This window comes from Giraffa tippelskirchi, chromosome 3, assembly GCF_054371585.1.
Source record: "Giraffa tippelskirchi isolate mGirTip1 chromosome 3, T2T-mGirTip1v1.2.pri, whole genome shotgun sequence".
In the NCBI taxonomy this organism is placed as follows: Eukaryota; Metazoa; Chordata; class Mammalia; order Artiodactyla; family Giraffidae; genus Giraffa; species Giraffa tippelskirchi.
Window position 1 is genome coordinate 107,649,316 of NC_137277.1, and position 19,421 is coordinate 107,668,736.

A 19,421-nucleotide genomic window follows, 5' to 3' on the forward strand; every position below is an offset into this window, starting at 1 on the left:
CCATTCATGAGGGCTCCATCCTCATCATCTAATTACTTCCCAAAGGTTCCATGTCCAAATACCATTGCACTGGAATTGTGGCTTCAATATTTGAATTTTGGAAGCACACATTCAGCGCATCTCAACGTGGATGGCCAAGATGTCTCATACTGCAGAAAGAGTCAAGAAGCCAAGAACTAAGATTTGGTCTTCCGAGTTAGAGACTACGAGGTGCTGGTGACCAATAAGAGAATAGTTTGAGCATAGTTGAGGTTGCAAGCCAGATTCCAAGAACTGTGTGGTAGGTACAGACTATTTGTCAGCAAAGGAAAGTAAAGAGGTGGTATCAGGGTCAAAGGGTCTTGCAGGGGAGGAGGTGTTTGTTATTTTGACTGCTTGTTTTTCAGTTTGTATTTTTTTTGTTTTTTTTTTACTTAATGGCAACTTGAACATGTTTGTCAAATGGAGGGAGATGTCCAGAGATGCCTCTGAAGAAAACATTGAAGCATAAAGGGAATAACCAGCAGAGCAAGATCCCAGGGGAAGCAGGAGGCCATGAGATCTAGGAGAATAGTGACAAAGGAGAAGGATGCCTCTTTCCTGAGATTTGAAAGCAAGAGTGAAAAATGGGTGAAGATGCTGAGAAATACTCAAGAGAAGTTTCCCTCACTTACTGTAGTCAAGTAGACTCAAGATACCTCTAGAGTCAGAGAATGAAGGCCAGTTCGGAGAACGTGCAGAAAGTTGAGACAGTTTAGAAGCAGGACTCAGCAGTATGTGAGAGGGAACTAAAGAGAGAAGGCAACAGTACTGTGCATAAGTGTGCAAGCTTCATTGCAGAAGAGCTAATGCATTTCATTTAAAACTCTGGGATCAGTTTTGTGACTTACTTTGACCAGTAACCTGTGAACAAGAAGTAAAAAAACCCAAAGTGACAAGGCAGGACTATTAGGTAGGCAGGCTGCTGTTTCCCAGTGTTCTTTGCAGCTGGTGGGAATGGCACGAGGTCTGTGGGTCATGAAGATGAAGCATGAGTGTGTCTGGAATTCTTAGCTCTAAGGTTCACTCTGGATAGGGAGGCCCCTGAGGCCCAAAGCACAAAAGCTGGTGACCAGACACTGTTTCTGAAACATGATATTGGGGGAGATAAGTGCACACAGGGTCAAGTCTGTACTTCAACCTTCTTAGAAATATGGCTCATAGGCATAGGAAAACTCCTCATTCCTTCTGAAGTAGACCAGTCCGTGGCATCCAAACTCATCCAGGGGAGCATTGCTGCACCCATCCTCTAATATGACTCAGAAGGAATAGCTAGTTGGCTTCTGAATTGGCCCAGGAGAAGCTTCTATACTAAACATTGATCTTTGTTCCACCAACACAGCTCAGGCACAAACTCTAACTGTGTAGCTACTTCAGAGACAAAGCTACAGAGGACACTGAGTAACAGCAGAAAAGGCTAGTGAGTAACTCTTTTAAAGTGTCTAGAAACACAGTGTGACCAGGATTTTTGACCTTACAGGAAAGTTCCCCTATTCTCTCTGTACATGTGATCCAGAGCATTTTGTATAATATTCCTCTAAGTATGAGGACCTTGGTGCGTACTTCAATTAGATAAAGGTTCCCCCAATAAAGAAATATCTTGTTTCATTAGTCTGGAATTCATTCAGTTGCCAATAACATTTTGATTTTCAGCTGAATAAACAATGAATTCAAGAGATAATTTAGATGTATGGTACACTTGAAAGAAGTCTTTTAGGACACAAGAGCCAAAGGTGTTTACTCTAACATTAAAAAGATAATATAACTTAGTTGAATTAGCCCATCTGGGGGATACATTTTTTCCCAAGGGAAACTACAAAGTTGTTCTTCACAAGCAGACATCATTGTCCTGACACAATTAGACACTGGGGAGTAGATAAAGTGTTAATGTATTTATCACTCTGAACTACAAATTCCTTCTAATAAATCCAATTACCCACTTAGATAACTTAAAAAATGCCCTTTTTAAGGCAAATAATCTGTCATCAAAAAAGTTATTGCATGCAAAGAATGCTATAAGAAATAATGAAATTACAACAAATTTTCCTCTCCTCCGCTCTTTCCCTCAGGGCTCTTGGAGGTGGGGGGCAGGCCCTCCTGCCCCTAAAGATGGTTGCCTTCCAAAGGCAGCCCTCAGGGCATGGCATGGATTAGAGGCTATAGCAGAAATTGTACAAACAACACAAGAGTCAGTGGGCTCCATTCTGCTCTGCAGGCATGAATTTGGACTGATCCAGAGGCCAGAGGAGGTAGTTAAGGCCCAGACCTACTGATGATATGTTTCTGATTATAAGAATTCTGGAGAAGGAAAATTGCCTGAAAATACTTCAAAAGATAAACCAATAGCAACTTACTGGGTCTGAAGGGGGACTGACTACATATCAGACTTTCACAATCTGACTGATCAATCACAGGTCTCCAATAAGGACTATTCAGTCCAACTTTCCACCTTGGCCCATACTGTTCTGTCCATCAAAAGCAGCTCCTTCCTGACTCAGGCTCACTTTCAATTCTCAGCTCAGAACTCGGCACTTACCTAGTGCCTCCCTTGTCAACTCCAGCTGTCTACCCTCTCTTTCCCTCTGAAGTCTCTATCATCCACTGTCTGCCACTCATGTGTCTCTTGGCTTCCCAGGTGGCACTAGTGGTAAAGACCCCACCTGCCAATGCAGGAGACATGAGAGATGGCTTTGAGCCCTGGATCAGGAAAATCCCCTGAAGGAGGGCATGACAATCCACTCCAGTATTCTTGCCTGGAGAATTCTATGGACAGAGGAGCCTGGCAGGCTACACACAGTCCAGGGTCGCAAAGAGTCAGACACAACTAGAGCAATTTAGCACACATGCACAATGTATCTCTTATTGATCCCACAAGGCACTCTAATGTTAGTTTTCATAGGTATATCTTGATAGCTTAATTGCACTGTGGTTGTTCAGCATCACAGACTTTGGCTTCACCAACAGGGATGCCAAACGCTACCTCTGGAGTCACTGAGTAGAGAACTGAAACTCCCCTGGGTTAAGAGCAGCATGGTATAAACACCCACAGTCCAATAAGTGCCCTCTTTGGTACATGGGTGAATCAAGCCAACCTCAGACACAGTATGGTGTGAAAAGGGACAGCAGAAAAGCAGGAGAGAAGCTCCATGCGCCACTGCCCTTCCGTAAATGTTTGAATTTTGTTACCCTTTGAGGAATGAATAAAGCTCAGTTCTGAACACAGCAGAACTTGGAAGGGCAGGTATTTGCTGGAGGCATCCATGAGGTCAGACATGCAGGCCTGAGGGTACCTGAGGTCACCTGTGAACATGACTCATACTTGCCAAAGGTTTGCTCCATCTCAGCCTTACTGTCATGGTGCTGCCATAACAAAAAAGAAGCATGGAGAACTGGCCTGACCACAAAAGTATAGTGACCAGGCCTGTTGCTGGATTGATGACTCTGAGAAATAGAGTATAGAGAGGTGTGTGATCCAATAAGAATTTTCTTACTAGAAACAGGGCAGATTTTTAAGAGGTGATGTGGTATATGCATGGCAGTTTCCTCTGCATTGACCATTCTTCAGGGACAACTAAGGAGACCGTCCACTCACTCGTGTCCTTATTCACATACACCCTCTACCTTGCTTATGGGCTGGTTCCAAGCAAACTGACCTCAATCAAGCTCTGGTCATCATCCGCAACAAACTTTGAAGCTGTATTCCTGATTTTCATCCAGCTCAAGTGGACACGCCCACTCCTGAGACCAGATAAGCTTACTTCTTCTGACCCTCCATAGCCTTCAGCCTTAATTCTGGAGATCTGGTCATCTTGCTTTCAATTGCAAGGTACTGCCAATGACCAGAGAAACTCAAATCCAGAAAAGACAAGACATGAGTCTGAACAGCACCAAATTTTATTCCAAGACTTCAAATCCTTCCAGTGTGATCTTCCTTTAAGCTATCTGACCATGTGTTTGGGGAGTACCTAAAAATTTATAATACAACAAAGCTACCAGAACTCTTGCAAAACAGAAATCCTTTAAAAACTGGGGGAAACATGCCTTTTATCTCAGTTTGCAACAAGACATCAAACACAAGTCAGCACCATTCTCTTAGGTATTCCTTCTTGGATTTTATTTTTAATGAGATATTTGGTATCAAAACATACTTTAAAAGTCTAATACCCCATATCTGCAATTACTATTTTGAAAGGCAAAGCTCTTTCACTCAAAAATATAAAAACTTCAGACCTCACATGGCATTAACCAGCTCTTCAAAGTTTGCTAAAAATGACTGCTAAGAGCTTTTTTATGTAATATTTTGAATTCTTTATTGACCTGAAAACAGCAGAGAATTTATGCCCCTCATATCTCCTGAGGACTGATGGGGCTCTCAATCAGCAAGAATGAAAGGGGGAAACCAGCACTCCACACCCCATAAGCTTTACAAATGAACCTATTTCTTGTCCAGTGGGATTTCTTTTGTCTATCTTGTACAAGCCCTAAAATGAGGCCCTGCCCAGCTGTCTATGTTTGTTCTATGTGTAAGACCCCATCTAGCCCTCCTCCAGTCACTCCCCTCCTCACAAAGCAAGAAAGACCTCTTCATACCAACCCTATACTTCTGGAAAATGTCCCAGGCACTCAGGACTCCAGAATAGTCCCTGTCTAACCAGCCCAAGCCTTTTTCTATGGCCATAAGATACAGCCCTGCCTTGAAAATCACCCAGTGAGACAAGCACAATTAGAAGAACTGGTCTAGAAGATTTATTTAAAAACCATCCCTTCCCATCGTCATAAATTCAGTGAAATGATAGAGGTTAGGAGGACCCTGGAGACCTGTGACTTCATCCCCTCATTGTAGAGCTGAGCACTGTGGCAAGCAGCAGAAACCTGGCCTCAGTTGAAACCTTGGCTACAAAGGTTCAAAACTCTTTGTCGGAAACCGTAGTGGCAAATTGTGTTTTGAAGTTCTAAATTCAGGTAATGCTAGAAGGTGATAGAGTACATATACCATAAAACATCACACCACCAGTGGGGTCAGCACCCCATAATCAAATATAGTGATATCTCTTCAAGAGACTTTGATATTCTACTTTTACGGGCTCAGTGCGTCGCCTCCAAATTCATATGTTGAAGTCCTAACACCCAGTACCTCAGAATATGACTGTGTTTGGAGGTAAGAGACTTTAGAAAAGTAATTAACTGAAAATGTGGTCTTTAGGGTGGGTCCTAATCCAATATGACTGGTGTCCCTATAGGAAGAGGAAATTGGGACACAGAAAGGCACAAAGGGAGGACCATGTGAAGACAGAGAAAACACAACCAACTGCTGGCCAAGGAGAGACATCTCAGAAGAAACCGACCCTTTCCACACCTTCATCTTAGACTTCTAGCCTCCAGAACTATGAGGGAAAAGTTTTCTGTTGTTAAAGCCTATGGTACCTTGTTACCACAGTTACGGCAGTCCTGGCAAACTAATGCACTCGCTAAGTAAGGATGGTCGATAACTTTATATGAGTTAAGGTCAGGTTCTACTCCCAAATCAGTTATGAAAAACCTTCCTGTATTTTCAGAGCTTTTTTTGGCTTTCAGAAAAGAACAGAGTATGAGGCTGGCTGTTTGTGAGTCTGGGGACAAGCTGTCTAGCCCAGACAAATGTCTGGAAGTCACACACCTTTCTAAGAGGGCACGTAGCAAAGGGCGTTCCTTCCATGTCCTGAAAGCTTCTTCACAGCCTGGCTGTCCATGTTTCCAAGCTGCTCTTTGAACAGGCTTTAGATAAATATGATTCTTGCCAATGAAACAACTCCTGTTACAAAAGATCCCCCTGCAAGGAAATCCTGAATTAGCCTCTCACCAGGTCCTCCTAAGTTGGCTAAATGCTTCAGATTCTTTGAATTCTGTGGCCTTATTACCACTTCCATTTTAGCACTATTGGGATGCAGATGTCCTTTCTCTCTCTGTTATACCAACATTTTGGTTTGATTTCTACACTGAATCAAAAGAAAGGGGATCGCCTCAGAGCTTCTGACAGGTAATAAGCACATATGTCTGTATGTAAGAGAAAAATAAACCATTTGAAAATAGCTTTATTTAACAACTAGCTGTCCTTCCCCCACTTTTGCAAATCCTTGATCAGGGCAAGCAGCCAGTTGCTAAATTTGACAGTTTATTATTTAGCAGTAAAAACAAGCTCAGTTACTAAGCTCTTTAAAGAAACATGAAGTACCATTTTTATTCCAGAATTCCTTTTTTAGCCCTCACTGGCTTTGTTTCTTGAGTTTCTCAATTTTTCCTCAACTCAATCACCCTGCCTTAAAATTATATCTTGCAAGGTCCTCACCAAGTCATAGAAAACTTTGAAAGACCAGCTTATTTCCTATTACATAGCTATATAACAAGAATAATAATAATAGTAATGATGATAATAATCATAATAGAAGTTAGCCATTAAGCTTCCTCCAAACCAGACACTATTCTAACATGTGCATATAATCCATTTAATGATCAGAAGTCTGCTGCTACTGTTATTATCAGTCCCGTTTTATGGGTGAAGAAACTGGGAAATAGAAAAGTAAAATAAATTGTCCTTATAAGAGACACACAGAAGATGCACACAGAAGAGGAACTAGATCCTATATGCCACACAGCATAGCCAAAAATATTTTTTTAACTACAATGAAATACACATAATAAAATATAATTAAACCTTTTTAATGATTCTGAAGAATCAAGCAGCTCCTCAGTCTTCATTATGAATATTAATTATTACTGCATTGTCAAAGCAATAAAATGATTTCTATTTGGAGCTGAAGAAACTAACAGTTATGGAGTGCTTACCATGTATTAGATCGGAGAAGACAATGGCATCCCACTCCAGCACTCTCGCCTAGAAAATCCCATGGAGGGAGGAGCCTTGTAGGCTGCAGTCCATGGGGGTCGCTAAGAGTCAGACACGACTGAGCAACTTCACTTTCACTTTTCACTTTCATGCACTGGAGAAGAAAACGGCAACCCACTCCAGTGTTCCTGCCTGGAGAATCCCAGGGACGGGGAGCCTGGTGGGCTGCCGTCTATGGGGATGCACAGAGTCGGACATGACTGCAGCAACTTACCAGCAGCAGCAGCACCATGTATTAGATACAGTATCAGTGCTTTCATAAGCATTAGCTGATACCAGTCAACTTCTAATTCTTTTTCATTTAACTCTACATGTGGTCAACAAGATAACAACCCAAATAAGCAAGGCACTTTCTGATAGCATTGGTATTATTCTATAATAAAACTGAAGAGTCTGCTATTCAAGCATCAATAGACATACAATTATAACAGTTCTGGGAAAGATATTATTTAGGCACTTCATCCAATACATCTGGGGATGTGGCAAGTAATGAGTCAAGTCTCCTCTTCTAAAATGGACACATTTCCATTTGCACATTGATAAAAACGTTTTTATGGCCATTTAGACCTTCTCAAATATTCCCACTCTAATCAGTACTGACACAATGAAATTAGCCTAGGGGTTTCTCTTCACATGCATCCTTTGAAACGTTCGTCTAAGCTGTATTTCTTTCCTTACGATGCTGACATTTAAACAAAGAAAAAGCAAGCATGTAAACAAGCAAAATATTTTAATGGACCTGTTCAAGAAAGCTTTACAGTGAAATCTGAAAAGTACAAGGGGAAAAAAAGTTCATATTAATTAAAACCAAGCACTGTAGAAGAAAAGAAAGGTCACTAAAAGAAAAATTAATCATGGACAAGGAAGCTAATGATTCTCTGGAGGAAACAATTGGGAAGAGGATCCAGAGTAATACATACAACATCCAATTCCCATAAATCTACATATATAGTATGAGGCATGAAAAAATGGAATGCACAGGTTGATGCCAGGAGGAAATATAGCACTGCATTGTATTAAACATTACCTTTTTTAAAATAAAGGTAGAACTTAACAGTTTCCAAGGGAGAAGAAGGGGGAGGAAGAGAGTTAGGGATCTACATGTACACACTGGTATATTTAAAATGGATAAAAATAAAATAGGGGTAGATCATGAAATCAAGACTCTGTACTTCCCCATAAATTCTGAGGGATGAATGTTTTTACCTTAGTGGCAATAGAAGGGTACATCTGGTTCAAGGAAACACACCAGTTGAGAAGGAGAAAGATCATTGCTCATGTTAAGAAAGCATATGCTATAACAATTACATTCTAACCGTATAATTAAATGAATGTTAATGTTAATATGTTGTCAATAAGTTAAAAAAAAAATCCTATTCTTGAGAGATGTATTCTGAACTACTTAGGTGTGAAGTGTTAGAATGTCTGCAATGTATTTCAAATGGTTCATTAAAAGTGACTATCCACAGAGCACCGCATTTGAGCCCCCTGCATCATAAGTAAATTCACACAGGCTAATCTATTTCTATTATCCTCCAATAAAAAATAAATTAAAAAACAAAAAACAAGCAAAAAAGTCAGTAAAAAACTGATATCCAAGGAAGAGAAAAAGATTTAAATGTGGACAGTTGTTGAATGTAGATATAGGTATTCGTATAATGCATGTTCATTATACACATCTTTCAACATTTTTTGTAGGTTTAAATTTTTTTGAAACAAAAATTAGACAGAGAAAAGAAAATATTCATCTGAACTTACAATTCAAAACCCTAAAGACAATTCCCAGCTCATAAACTTGTTTTGTTTGACCAATATAGTGTTTTCAGTTTTGTTTTAATGAGTGAATACCATTTTAAGAATTAGGAGCTTCCATATAAAAATCTGGACTTCTGGGTTATTTTAAAATATAGGATTATCTGCCTGCCTTTCCTCATGGTAACAGCTAGCTGAAGGGGGTTCACTGTTGTCCACTGGGCATGATCACACCCCCCTGTCCCCACCAAACCTGCTTCCCTCACTTCCAGTACTTTACTGGCCCCCATACAGAGGTTGAGTTTGTTACCCCTCAGAACACAGCATAAACCTGATGAGAAAAGGAAAGGTGAAGACTGCTGGTAAAACTAAAAGGAAAGTTGAATCCAAAAGGGCTGCGTGGAAAAGTACAGCCAAACAGAAATGAAGGACTGTTTCCTAATTCCCACTGTCAGACTAGAAGACAGGCAAAATAAAGCAATGGTGGGACTTTGGTTCCCATTTGTAGTTATCCGGTCTTGTTATGTGTACATTTATGGACATGCTTTCCATCATCATAGTTGTCATATTGCTTGTATCACATCAGTGTGTTTGTCTTCTCCGGTAGACTGGGATTTTTTTTGAAGGTAGTCTTATTTGTGTCTTCACTTCTCCCAGGAAGCCATGACATCTGGTAGGAGCTCTAGAAAGTTTTATAGGATGAGTGAAGGAATAAATGAAATGAATGAAGCGGGTGCTATGTAAGCAATGAAGAAGAGGCGGTAATAATTCAGCTTAAAAAGAGATAGGTAGAGATGACAATACCTGAGGCAAATCTCCAAGATGAATCATAATAGTAACTACTATGTACTATTTGAGAACTAACTGTTCTTGAGCAATACTCTCAACATTTTACATATCATTTAATCTTTGTAACAATCTACAAGACAGACACTATTATTATCTCCTTGTGACAGAAGAGGACACTAAGACAAAGGTGTTAAGTGACTTCTGTAATACTCTAAATGCAGGTATTATAATTTGGCTTCAGGATCTGCCCTTTAACCACTGAGCGTGGATAATTCGTTGGCTCTCTCCAATGTGCTCTACATATTATCCCATTTAATTCTCACAGCCATGGAAGTGGTGGATGACATTCCAGTCAAAGGACAACATTAAGCAAATTCATGGAGGTGGGGGACAAAAAAAGCAGGTACGGGGAGTTACAAACTGTTCAGTGTTCTGAATGAGACAAGCCCAAGACAGGTAAGATCATCCATGAGGTTGGATAACATCCTGGAAGGAAATATGAAAGCTACTTGACTGTGTCCTGTCCAGAGGGAAACAACTGAGGGGTTTTCAGTAGAAGAGTGAAAGAGTCAGACTTCATTTCAGATAAGTCAGTCTATCATGATATAGAGGACCAGTTAGGAAATCACTGTGGTGCACCACGTGAGAAATGATGAAGGCTGATGCTGTAGCAGTCATAACAGGGGACAGATGGAAAACTTCAATAGCCAGTTTTGCAACTGATTGGATGGAAGAGATCAAGAAAAGGAATGGACTGAGGATGAATTTTTCAGCCTGGGGACCAGGTGATGAATGGAAGAGCCACCAGCTACAAGGAGTCCCAGAGAAAACAAAGAGAGCCAGCACAGGCTCTGTAAGCACACACCAACCACTCATTTTATTTCTTCTTTGATAAAGCTGATAAGTGATAAATGAAGAATATCCCAGATATGGCCTGTCTGGATTTTTACAAACTCTCAAAGTCTCTTTGTGAGTCCTTAAATACACCAACACACTACCTTCCCAGGGTCCTCATGCAGAAAATGCTTCCTGGAGAGATTCAGAACCAGCTGGTTCCTCATTTCATTCATTTCTTTACTTAGAAGTTTTCCCTGACAGTCCTATATAAAAGAGCACTTTCACACCATCCCTCCTTTATTATTCCAATTACCTTGCTTGATTTTTCTTATTCAATAAACATATTAACTTATCTCCCTGCTCCTAGAATAAAACCCCACGAATGCAGTGATTTGTTTTTTCTCCTTGCTGTAGCCCTAGGGCCTAGCATAGTGCCTGGCACTTAGTAGATTTTTAATAAACTGTTATTGAATGAATTAATAAAATAATAAATGGAATCCTTATAAATAAAGTTGTACATGTGAATACAGAGATAGCACAGGAAAGTGAACCCAGAGAGCATTCATAAATAGATTCACACTAACGTAAGAAGAGCTTCCCCCACAGAAATAACTAGCCTCTGTCCTTTCCTGACCCTGTACTAATCAATATTTCTATAGCAACAGCTTATATCCAAGCAAGAAGGCATGCCTTTTCAACTTCCTTATATCATAACTTAGAGGAATAATGACAGAATTCTTTTTAAAGATCTTGAATGATAAAACAAGAGGAAAGTAAATACAAATAATCTACATTTAGGGACCATAAATTTAGGGAACCAACTGGACAATGGTATGTGGAAAAGGTATGAGAGATTGCAGATTTGACTATTTTCATTGCTTACCTCATGTACCAACTAGATCATTTAAATATGTATTAAAGTCTTCCTGGGTGCCAAATACCAAGCTAGACAGACACAGATGCATAAAATACGGTCCCTGCTTTCGAGAAACTTAAAGTATATCTACAAACATAATGGTAGATAAATTTTATATAATGTACAAATTTCTGAACTTTTAGCAAAAAAAAAGGCTAATATTGGAGATGGAGAAAGAGGCAATTACTTCACTCCAAGGAGAGATGATGATGCCTGAGCATGGTCTTAAAGCACATGCCCATACTGGGCAGGTAAAGAAAGGTGAGAAGTGGCATTCCAGGAAGAGGGAAGAGAAGGAGTAAAGACAGGGACATAACACATCCTAGCAAAACACTGTTTCTAGAGCAGTCTGGGTGGTCTCCCGGCAGTACGAGTGGTAAAAACAACCAACGCCACCCTGCTCCCCAGCAGCGTCCCCACTGCAATTCTGCTTCTTTGCTCACCCTCTGGGGCCCTCATCTCCTTTATCTCTTGTTCACCAGTTGCAAGATTTGGGTTCAGGACTTGGGAAACAATAAGGTTCCCCTTATGCCTTTGGACCAAATTATCAGGGGTTTCAATGGTGTTTTGGCAAAAAGGCAAGCTAATAATAAAGTTCTCTGTTCTGTTTTCCTATATGTGTATCTCCACAGATTCCAAACACAGGGGGAGAACTGATTGAATCTGGGTATTCCCCAATCTCCAAGCCTATGTCTACCTAATGGTACCTCAATCCTGCTGTTACTTTCAACACAAATATCTCAATGGTAATTGTGTAAAAGAGGGAGAAAACATACTACAATGCTTTTACAGGCAAAAAGACAACATTTGAGTTTTTATAGGCAGGTAAAATTTACTAACAATGAAGCAAAACTTCCCAAAAGTCACAAATTTTATTCCAAAAATGACTGTTCTAAAAACGGCTTTCAGATACCAGAAATGCTAAAACAGATGTTAGAGAACAAAAGCCAACAGAGCACCTGGTTAATAGTTGGAAGGAAAATATTAGCTGTCACTTTGCCAGGAATTAGCTTTGTGAATCATACCATGTCTAGTGTTCAGTGGCCCTGTACTCAATGGCCACCAAGAACCTTTGGCTCTATTGCATTGCTATGCATCTAAGATGTGCCTGACACACAGCTCAGTCAGACTTTGAACTATTCATATCTAGGGCATGTTTTTTGCTTATTTGTTATTTTTAAATGCCAGACTCCTAAATAATTCTACCCTCAAACCACTGTCCCCTTGCTGACTTTTCTTTTGTTTGTTTACTTGTTTGTTGCTGGGAGCTAAAGACCTAGAGCTGCCTGTGGCCCTCTCAAATCTGTATTCTTTAAAAAGGAAAAAAAACAAACAATTTTTAAAGAGTGTTTCCTGTAGTTTCCTCTAATTCTGGGTGGTAGACCTAGTTTAAATGGTTTTAATTTTGCCTTTAACATCCAAATGCTTTATAATCCAGGAATGAACATCAACTGGCAAACATTTTCTTTTCCCTATGTGGCTAGAGACCAAAATCTATGTGTTTTATATGCTGCTAATGTTATGCCTCAGATATATTTACGGTATTCATTTCATCAAACGCTGGACTCTCATTTCCAGAATTTTTTTTAATTCCATGTGTTTCTTCAGAAGACAGGAATAAACAATCTTGTAATACATGATGGTTCAATACAGTTAAAAGAGCTCTAGGCTATTTATAGCAATTAGACCATAAAGAGGGAAACAAACCATATGTACATTTATTATGTCCATAAAATGTAACATATGGAAATGAACTATGACAGCGATGGTGGGACAACTATTTGCATGTCACATGTCAGCATCTACCACGGGAATTAATGAATAGGACTTGTCACAATGCTTTCTTTTTGGATCTGGAAGGGTCAAACTGCCATAATAAATATCAGTTGTGGCTAACACTGAACGGCATTGGCTTCTTAGGGACAGACAGGAATGTTCTCTGATCTCACCTTCCTTAGTCTTCAGCTCCTTCACGATAATTCCCAGGGGATGCAGAGGGTTGCATCACACTCAAACCTTGTTCCATACTCCAAGACACTAGAAAAATCTGCTTTGAAGTCTCTGGTGTCAACGGAAGCAAACTCTACGCCTGAGTGAGGACTGAGGTCTCAGCTATTATGTCAATGGCAGAAACATCAGTTAGTTGCAGCTTATGCTTCACCTGGCAGAGTGGTGCCTAAGCCCAGGGCCCTGCCTGTGAGGGAAGAAGCTTTGCTTCTGTGTCTGTATAGCCTACTGTGCAGACAGCACCATACCAGGTGCCAGGAAAGAAGGAAGACAGGCAGTCAGAGAATCAGAAGATGTGGCCCACCCCCTGAGGGAGTTACAACGCAACTGAGATGAAACATGCATACATAAAATAATTATAGCATAACCAAAATTTTGTTATTTATAATCTCTCACAGAATTTGAAGAAGGTTAGAAGCTGATAACCACTGAGTGCAGTAAAATCCTGACTCATAATAATGGCTTTTGTTTAGCACTAAGGAGTGGGTGGGAACATTCAAAGGAGATCAATGGTGCTTCATGAGAAGGGAAGATGGGGAAGCAGCAGGGAAAAACTCCCAGCGGATGCAGGGGTGGGAGGTTAGAACCAGTAAAGCTCTCATAACGGAGGGGAGCACTTCTGGAGAAGGTACGTACCGCCTCCAGGCTGAGGAGGGAAACAGATAAATGGAGGGGAGGAGGCGGAGGAGTTGAAAGATGCTCTCTAAACACGTGATGTAAAACTCGCCTTCTTCTTCCCTATGTGACTGCTGGTATAATCTTCATTTCTCAGACATACACTGTGCAGTATACTTCATTTGACAGCATTACAAAGCCTTGCTAATTCTTTCCTCACTGAAGTCTTGAGTGAGAAAGAAGCTGATGCTATTCATGTAGATATGCTATTTAGTCTATAATGGAAATAGCACAAAGCAATAAGCTAAACAGGTGTTCAAATTCTACCTGCCCATTGGGGTCCCATTCAAACGACAACCTAATCCAAGAAGCCTCACCTTAAAATAGATTCTCTTTTCTCCAAGCTTCTTTATTGTTCCATCTGTGCCTTTTTGTGGTAGTTATTACTACTACTTGTGGTACTCACTAATACTACTATGTGTAATCTTTCCTTCTAAATACTACACATTTCTTGAAGACATGATGTATCTGAAGCATCTTTTCAACTTCACATTGCCTATTACTGTGCTTGGATGTAGTAAATATCTGCTGTATGAATAAGTAAGTTTATGAATGCTGAAATAATATAGTATGTATGATGTTTCTACACAGTGAAGGAACTTTGTGTAAACAGGTAAACAGTCCAGAGAGGAACTGGTCAGGTAAGGCACTGAGGCAGAGGTAACTTTTGAGCTGCTTCATAGACAAAATGGTGGACCTGGATCAATGTGGATCATGAACAGCATTCTAGGGGAGAAGGACAATATTACTAGAAAAAGCATTGACCACCGTGATCCAAGGATGTAGCTATGTATTTATAGTAATCTCCACTTTTCTCCCCCTGAGAGGGAAAAATGAAGCTCTAGTCCTCTTGGGTTAAAGCAAAATACTGTGGGACGAGGATAAGGAATAATAAAATTTACTAATTTGCCCTGGAAAAAAACAGGCACACATACATTCATAACCTTCTTATGATAGGAGTGAAACGTACACTGAAAACATAAGTCACAGACGTTACTAAGCAAATTCCAAGAGTACTATATGATGTCCTTTCAAAAGAACAACATCCATTCCTCATGTTTAATTATTCCATTAATAGCTGGCAGAAACCTAGGACATTTACAGCAGCAAAAGCAGAAGTTGCTCAAGCATGAACAAGTGATCTGCTGGACTAGACGAGTTTGTTAGAAATCCACTCAATTATATATTCAGTGTTCAATTACTCAAATATTTACTGAATCCCAAATGCATGTAAAGCACTTGCTAAGCAATCTGGATCATACATATAAATTTAAGACAAGATCCTTGTCCTCAGAGAGATTACAGTCTAGTTTGAAAGATCGGAATTGTGTGATTGAAAATGAATCATAAATCAAAAATAAAATTTCTTAAATCATAAATAAGGATTGATGTAATGCCTGTTACATATGAATAAAAGTAAACCACTTAGAAAGGACTTTCATAGAGAGTCAGCTACTGAGCTAAAGCACTTCATGGAAATGGTAGCCTTTGGTCCAGGACTTAAAGGAGGATGTGGCTGCATGGAGTTTTAGAAAGGGCATTACAGATCAACAGCAAGGCATTAATACAAATACACAGGGCTATATAATTTATTTCTGGAGCACTAAATATTCAAAATTTCAGACTCATTGAAGTGGAAGGTAAATACAGAGAACAGAAAACAAAACAAGAACAATGGATTGGAAAAGATTGTATAAGGAGTTTTTTTGCTAGTCCCAAGGCCTTTGAACACACAAGACTTCCAACAGCTTGGGCAGTAACCGAGATTTTCCCATGACTGGAATTTACCTGAGTTATTAAAAACAGCTGCTTGGTTTCTCTTGGGTAAATTTCCAATTTACTACCTTCAAGTATGGATTGTTTTCATTTTTTAAAAAAATCAAGACCATACAACATTAGATATCATGATATATTCCTTGAAGATTTTGATATTATCTTTTAGATATTCAAACACAAGGAACTTCAATTTTGCCATACCAAGCTAATTTATTCTGTAAACAGTTAACATAATCCTATAGCATTTTAGCAGTGAAACCAGAACCTCTGAAGTCAGTAAATGAGGGTTCAAGTATCAGCCATAATTTACATTTCCAGATTATAGTCACAGTAATGAAACCCTTTAGTATTATTAAAATGCATTTTGTACAGTGTATTTATTACTTGGCATTTCTTATTTATGACTCATAGAAAGGCGAACCTAAGTGAAATAAAACACAAACTATACTTTCACTAGAATAATAAGATACTATTCATTCTCTTATGCAAATACAATTTTATTAGGTTTTAAATGGTTGTGTTGGTTGGATTCTTGGGAGCAATGCTTTTCACTTTACCTATCTCAGAGGCCTTTCTTAAGCAAACTAATTTAGCATAAAGAAAACAGTGTATATAGGTCTTGGAGCTAAACTATATTATTTAAAACACCTGGTGGGTAAAGGTTTTTCTGACATGAAAGCACAAGGAGCAAATGATGCAAGCTTTTCTAACAGAATTACCAACGACCAAACTAGGGCTAGCCGACTTGGTCTGACATTATCTTAATAATTAAAAACCATCCTCGCTAAAGTCAGAATGAAGGCCTAGAGAAAAGAAACATAACCATCCAGCCACATCACCCAATTATTACCATTTCCCACTTACAAAAGATAGCAGAACCTCCATTATGAATTTTTTACTCAGAAAACTGTTCTTATTCAAACTAGAGCAAATTACAAAACATGCCTTCTTTAAAGTGCTTCATTTTGTGATGGCCTGGCCTTCTCAATAGGACAAAAGTGACCTTCCTTTCAGAGTCTCTGATTCAATCATTCTTCTCCAGTGAGTGTTTCCTCCAGCCACACCATCTTGGGATAGAAGAGGACCAAGGTGATCACTTTATTCAGCCCTATTTAGTTATTTCTCTTACTGATAAGACCTCAGAGTATACAAAACTTCCCTACATCACTGTCAAGTCCTGGTTCTTTCAGAAAATTCCCTAGGGCCCCTGCTAGGAAAAGCAGCATCCTTTGTGGTATGGCTGATCTGAAGCCTCTGACAGTTCGTATGGCTTCACTGTGCCAGAATCACTTCCACAGAAGTGGGGCAGGCCCTGGAGTCTATCTGTTGAGATTTACACCTTCACCCCACCATTACCAGCACTGGGATGGTCATAGTCACATTTTTAAAATGTCTTTGTACTTTTAAAACATCTCTGTACTTCAATTTCTCATCTGAAAAATAGATATAAACATAATATTTACCTCAAATGATTGTCATGACAGATAACTCATGGAGCTGTGATAAATAAAAACTATTAACATCATTGTTTGTTATGGCCTCCAGTCAGGCATCATCCACGAAGCTGAGTCAGGGAGCAATCTGATTACGTGACTCAGTAACTTTACTCAAAATTTTCCTTCCCTGACAGTCACCACCTCTAGACTAAACTTGGGCTCCATGTTTAGAGCACAATGCTGGAATTTCCCAGCATTCCCTCTTTCAACAGGAGGATAAATTCTTTCTATTTATTGAGAGAACCCTGGTGTACTCTCCCAGCCAGCTTTGCTGGCATGCTTACTTGGCTCAGACTCTCACACCGGAACTCTCAACATGCTGATTGAAGCCAAAACTACTTAGGAAAGGCTTCTGAAAAATAGTGTCAGGTCACATGCACACAGTAATTGAGAACACTGAATAGTTAACAGCCTGCACTCTTGGGTCCAGTGGCAGGCTCACCACTGTCAGCAGGAATCTTGCACAAGTCACTTAACTTTTCAGTTTCTCTATCCTCATATGTGGATAATGGTAATAACTGTACCAATTTCATAGGGTTGACATGACTATAAAAGATGTTAATATGTACAGTGCTTAGAATAATACCTAGCAAGTATTTTTAGAGCTCAATATAGAATGTTAACTCTGGTCATCTGTTATCTTTGTTATAAAATATGATCATGCAGAAGCTTGTAAGGTTAAGTCTGGCTTTGAATCTCAGCCATCCCACTTCCAAACTCTATAAACGTGGATGAGGATGAGGATGATAACTAACATTTACTGAATTACGTGTTGTTGTTCAGTTGTTAAGTAATGTCAGACTCTTTGAAATCCCATGGACTACAGCATGTCAGGTTCCTCTGTCCTCCACTACCTCCCAGAGTTTGCTCAAATTCATGTCCATTGAGTCAGTGATGCTATCTAAACCACCTCATCCTCTGCCACTCCATTCTCTTTTTGCCTTCAATTTTTCCCAGCTTCAGGGTATTTTCCAGTGAGTCAACTCTTCGCATCAGGTGGTCAAAGTATTAACAGCTTCAGCATCAGTCCTTCCAATGAATATTCAGGATTAATTTCCTTTAGGGCTGACTGGTTTGATCTCCTTACTGTCCAAGGGACTCCCAAGCATCTTCTCCAGCACCACAGTTTGAAAGCATCAATTCTTTGGCGCTCAGCCTTCTTTATGGTCCAACTCCCACATCTGTACACGACTACTGGAAAAACCACAGCTTTGATTATACGAACTTTTGTTGGCAAAATGATATCTCTGCTTTTTAATATACTGTCTAGGTTGTCATAGCTTTCCTTCCAAGAAGCGAGTGTCTTTTAATTTCATGGCTGCAGTCATCATCCACAGTGATTCTGGAGAAAATAAAATCCGTCACTGTTTCCACTTTTCCCCTATCTATTTGCCATGACGTTATGGGACTGGATGCCATGATCTTAGTGTTTTGAATACTGAGTTTCAAGCCAGCATTTACAAATAGCTGAGGGAAGAAGAGAAGCAAAAGGCAAGGGAAAGGGAAAGATAAATCCAACTGAATTGCACACCTGCCAGTTTATGTATGTTATCTCATTTGTATTTCACTAACATGCTATAAGGTAATTTTATTATACCCACTTTCCAGATGAGCAAAGTTCTAAAGGAGTTCATAATCACCAAAAGATACAGAGCTGGCAAGTAGCAAAATGTCCTCATTCTGCTATTACCCTACCCCCTTAGCCACTAGACCACATTCCCTCTCCATGTTACATAATACCCACCCTGCAGGGTGTTAAAGAGGATCAAAAATAACCTAAGTGGTCAAGAACAGCAGCAATTATAATCAAAGTGCAAACCTTAATGTACTCCATGGGAAGCATAAGATATTTCTGTGGACAGTGAGTGCCTGAGGCTTGAGGGGTTAAAGTTCTGAGAGCACACCACATTTCTCAAGGAGAGAACATTCAGAGCTGGGCAGGCTCCTTACAGACTTGCACTGGGGGCAGGCCTGAAGCAGCACAGTCTCCGTGATGAAAAGATCTGCCTCATGCTTCTAAAACAAGAAGTGCATCCATGGGCCCTGTAAACACCATCCAAAACATCTTTTTCACACTCAGTATGGTTTGCTGACACCACTCCAAAGGAACTGCAACAGAGACTCCAGTGCTCTCTGGGGAAAACGTCCTCTCCTTGGGACACACCCCTGCGGTATTTGCCGTGTTTGGTTTCAACATTGTTCAAAACACACCGCGTGCATACGGGCTCAGTAGTGTCTGACTCTTTGCCACTCTTTGGACTGTAGATTCTTT

The 19,421-nt window shown here is 39.9% G+C and overlaps 1 protein-coding gene across 18 annotated transcripts in view; it reads right to left on the reverse strand.

Annotated features, from left to right (window-relative positions):
- LOC145542948 (uncharacterized) overlaps nucleotides 1-19,421 on the reverse strand; it is a 564,353-nt gene that overhangs the window by 446,835 nt on the left and 98,097 nt on the right. The window contains exon 1 of one of the 18 annotated variants that reach the window (XR_014080296.1): nucleotides 6,841-6,901. The exons of the other annotated variants lie outside the window; for them this stretch is intronic. The gene's annotated coding sequence lies outside the window, so the exon portion shown is untranslated. Of the gene's footprint in view, nucleotides 1-6,840; nucleotides 6,902-19,421 lie in introns of those variants that run through there. 18 annotated transcript variants of the gene reach the window in all.